The sequence below is a fragment of the Corylus avellana genome, chromosome ca1 (genome assembly GCF_901000735.1).
Source record: "Corylus avellana chromosome ca1, CavTom2PMs-1.0".
Lineage (NCBI taxonomy): Eukaryota > Viridiplantae > Streptophyta > Magnoliopsida > Fagales > Betulaceae > Corylus > Corylus avellana.
The window spans coordinates 14,884,929-14,889,879 of record NC_081541.1 but is presented as its reverse complement, the minus strand read 5'-3'; positions in this window follow the sequence as shown (position 1 = coordinate 14,889,879).

The following is a 4,951-nucleotide window of genomic DNA, read 5'->3' as shown; positions in this document are numbered from 1 at the left end:
TTATTTAAATAAAAATTTACGTTTTAAAAAAATAAATTTCGTTTAATAAAATGAAATTTTTTTGTTTTTTAAAACTAAATAAAAAAAATAGTTTTTTTTTTTAAAATAAAAATTTCTGTTTTTTAAAAAAAAATTAAGAATTTTTGTTTAAAAAAAATTGTTTTTTTTTTTAAAATATTATTTTTAAATTAAATTTTTTTGTTTTTTTTTTTAATTTATAGGGATATTTTTGTCTTATTGAGAAATCTATAGGGGTATTCTTGTCTTGTTGCTAGTCTTAAGGGGGACATTGTCGCAATTGAAAGTTTGGAGGGGACATTGTCAATTGGGTGGTAGTTTGAGGAGGGTATGTGAACTTTATCCAATTATAAAATAACACAACTCTTAAAATTTAAAGAAAACATAGAATTAAATACTAATAATCTCATTAATTAATAAAACTAAGCACCCAATTAACTCTGTCCCGTACTGCATCATCAAATCTTAATGCGGATTTGAAGAAAATTGGTTATGGATACCATATTTTCTTCAACGTTACCATAAATTCAGGCTTTACAATTTACATTGGTTTCAAGAGTCAAAATCGCACCACAAGGCCATCAAATTCGTTAATACTTGGAACAAATAAGAAATTAAGGGGAGAAGAAGGAGGCACGAAAGACTTAAAAAACAAAAAAAAATTACAAAATTCTTCTCAATTTCAAAAATAACTAGCATGTATAATAGAGAAATGCTACAATGTTAGTAGACTGTCCTTCGAAATAGAATCATCTCAATTTCATTTGAAATGGAGAGTATCTATTCAGTGTAAAATGAAAGGTAATATTATTCATTCAGTGTAAATAGATACTCTCTATTTCATTTGAAATGAATTCTCAGTCCTTGGATTCTTATGAGCTGAGCTAACATTTGTTTTTTTTTTTTTTTTTTTTTTTTTAAAAAAAATTAAACCAAAAAAACCGGTCCGGCTAGGTGACTTATTTTTTCACTCTTCCACATTCATTTTTTTCTCTCTCATCTCTCTTCTCAGTTCTCACGCAGATCTCCCTCTGTTCCTCCCTAACGCAAAAGCTTCTGAAAATCCAATCTTCTATCTTAAATATACTTTCTTCAAGAGTAGATGCAATGTCTTTCTTTCATTCAAAACTAATTTTTATTTTTTATTTTTTATTTTTTTATTTTTTTATTTTTTTTTAATGTCAAAGGAGCAAAAACCACCATCTAAAACGCACTAGCTAGCATGTCAAAAAAAAAAAAAAAAAACGCACTAGCTAGCAAACGGCGAGCATGCAGTTCCCATCCTCACACCACTCATTTATTAATAGGCAAATGATATGCATACTTATTCGTATCTACAACATCCATGACTCACCTTTGTGCAAAAAAGCTTCTTTGTTACAATACTTTTTATTGCTGATGATTTTGAAGACAATATTTTGAGGTCAGTTAGAAAGTCAAGGTTTGGTACATTCCCTATATATATGCAATAGCACAAGCATAATACGTTGAAAGAATTCTAGGAGGCAGCTAGCGGTAACAATATATGGAGTGCAATCTCTATAATCTATTTTCCAACTAACAAAAAATTATTAATTTCGATTGTTTAGTTACTACTTTAAAAAATGGTTCTAAAATTATTGATTCTTGATGTAATTTCATATAATTATATACCGGCCTAATAGCTTCCCTTCACAACATTAATTAATTTTAATAGGAGCAAAAATAACAAGTGATGAAAATATCAACAAACAAAAAAAACGTAAGGTGCCACAAATACACAAAAAGTAGAGAAGAAAACACACCAGCTAGGTAGCAGAAAAAATAACAAGAAAATCAAGATAACGGAGCACTAAGGGAGAAATAAATGCAAGCAGCACGGTCCAAAGATAAGGAGTAATATAGAAAGAAATATGACTCAAGCTCCTCTAAGGTCCTCTTGCGGTCGTGAAAATTTATATCATTATTTTTTCTCTCTAAAGGAACCACAAGATGACAAGGTATAATGATAAAAACTACCAACAAGAAAGCCATACATGATTCCAATAAGCAAAACCAACTTAACTAACCTTGCAAATGACAATTCGACATGCTTCCACATTCAAAATAGTAGTTATGATGATTGAAAAGTAATAGCATTCCTTGGTTCATGTTCTACTACAAAGTTAGAAAGTGGATAAACAAATACATCACCCGCTCAATATTTATTATTATTATTATTAAATCTCTAAACCAACAAACAACGTACACACAAAGCAATAAGCATTCTGCAGCAACCAACATTCCATTACAATATTTTGAACACAACCAAATATTGAAAAGAAATCAAAATTCCGGTCCAGAGGGAAATCGAAGACCCATGGGAACTAATTTTTCAGATCCCTACCATTTTTACATTTTAAAACCAGTCAAAGTTTTCAGATAATTAATATGGACACCAAGGGATGCATGGGAACCTCCAACTGGTTAGGGATCGCACTCTGTCCCGCTTGTAGGACAAAATCTTCTCTCCTATACATCTTTGCCCACTTTCACCAAAGAGGAAAAGAAGAATCTTTCTTGATTCATTCATATTGAAATTATTTTGAAATCTCATGATTATGTGTTAGTTCACTTTACACTAATTGAAGCTTATTGTATCTCAATTTGCCATTTATAAGTGAATTTCATTTTACGCCCAAAATCAATGGTTTTTCTTGTATTTGTCATTTAAAGCTCTGAAACATAAAAACAAAACAAAATCAAATAAATAACAACGCTAAGGAATTAACATATGCAAATTAAAGAGCTTGAATGTGCAACATTCGGTACTTATCAACCTTCCAAGCAGAGAGTAAAACAAAACATCTTTGATTCAGTCATTTAGCAGTCAAACGACTCTTTAGTGACCAAGATGACCCCTTTGATGCTCTTCTTTCACTGTATTCCATTACCCCCTCTATCCTTTGGAAGTGGAATTGATTATGGTAGTCTAATTTCTTCAAAATCACCATAAATTCAGGCTTTACATCGGGGTTTAAAGAGTCAAAATCCACCACGAACAGCAAAATTTGTGCTAACTAGGAAATTAAGGGGAGGGGGAACGAAAGTCAAAAGAAAGCCCAAAATCAAAGGGTTGGGCTTTTGGTAAAAAATAAAAATAAAAATCATAACAATTACTACTTTTTCAACCCTAGTATCCATTTTTCCTAGGGTTTGTCGTGTTGTAAGTGGGAATCAAAGGGTTGGGAGAGAAGAACAGGAACAAAGGGTTTTGGGAGGCATATAATAAGAAAAAGGTAAGAAAAATAATATTTATATGAAATATAATAGATAATATGTTGGGATGTGTATAGAAAAGACAGTAATCAAAATAGAGAATTTAACCTTTGGGAAGCCCCTACTATGCCGTCGTCTGCAAACCCAGCCTTTTATAGCAACCAATAGTTGAGAGACGCGTAGGCTTATTACACATATACACAATAAAGCTGAAACACCAAATAAACTGGTCTCCCCTTTAAGAAATCCAAAATACTCCAAAGGCCTCCTCCCTTAAACAACGGTAATTGCTCTTGCGATTATCTCTTTAAGAATCCAACCCACCTTCACCAAGAAGTCTCTCCCTCTCTGGAGCTTTCGTTCATGGGTTTCGATTGTTTGTGAGTTTTGGGTTATTCTTTGCATAGAATGGGTTCCGATTTTATTTTTTTTAATATATTCGGTTCCGATTTCTTGATTTTTTCATTTTCTTCGATTTAGCGAAATATCTTGATTTTTGAGTTGTTAGTTTTGATTGCAATGATGGTTTGGGTGTCTTGATTTTTGAGTTGTAAATCTGGGTTTTGATTTAGGTGGCTGATTTTTGTTTGTTAACAAGAAGCCTTCTTTTCTGGGTTTCAGTTATGGGTTTGTGATGATGAGAATGAATTTTAGGTGTGTGACTTAAGTGATGTTTTGTAAGTGTTGGCCGATTGGAGGTTGTATACTACACAAAAAATTAGATAGTTTTTGCTGGCTTTTTCCTCATGCATTCTATATGTTTGATGACATTTCCATGAGAATGAGTGGTTTGTTGATTTTTTTTTTTTTTTTTTCTTTTCATTCAAAATAATATTGTATGATACGAGAATGTTGTCACAAAAGTTGAATGCACTATGGAAAAAATACTTAACCAGCATAACAACTAGGTAAAGAACGAGTTAAGGTAAGAAGATTACTTCCTTGAAGCAAAGCTTTCAAGAAACTCTCATTCTTTTTCCAAAAACTCACGCACTCAAACAGAGTTTTCTTAGGGAAACATGCGAGGAGTGACTTAGAAGGTCGAGGGAGGGGGTATTTATAGCGTTGGAAAAGTTGAGGATATTGCTTTCTCAGTTTTGTAGGCAGTCAAATGTTCGATGATCCCTTGGTCGAACATTCAGTGAACTATTACCCAGCAGTTTAGGATTGCAGGTTGAACATTCGGTGGTCCCCATCAAACATTTGATACTATTACCTAATGATTCTAGGGTAGCAAGTCAAACGTTCGGTATACTTTTACCCAATGGTTCTAGCATTGCAGGTCAAATGTTTGGTGGTCCCCTATCAATCGTTCGGTCAAAACCAAAAGTCCAAAAATTCTCACTCCCAATGAACCCTATTGAACTTGGTAAAATCCATTAACCCATCAACTTAACAAACTCAACCTACTAATTACTCGGGGTACTACATGTTAAGCTAATCAATTAATGCGATGTGACTCTTATTTAACATGTCATATGCTAACTATACGTGCCAACTGGCATAATTACTTTGAGTAAACCTCTTATGCGGTCGGTCTGCAAAAGTGTTATTTTGCAGCAACCAATAAAATAGTTACACCTCAGCTAGATGCACTTAATAAGATAGGAACAAAAACACAGGATCTTTAAATCCAAAGACTCATGTTTTATCTTAGAGTCGTGCTATCCGGCTCTCCCTCCCTCGCTCACTCTCT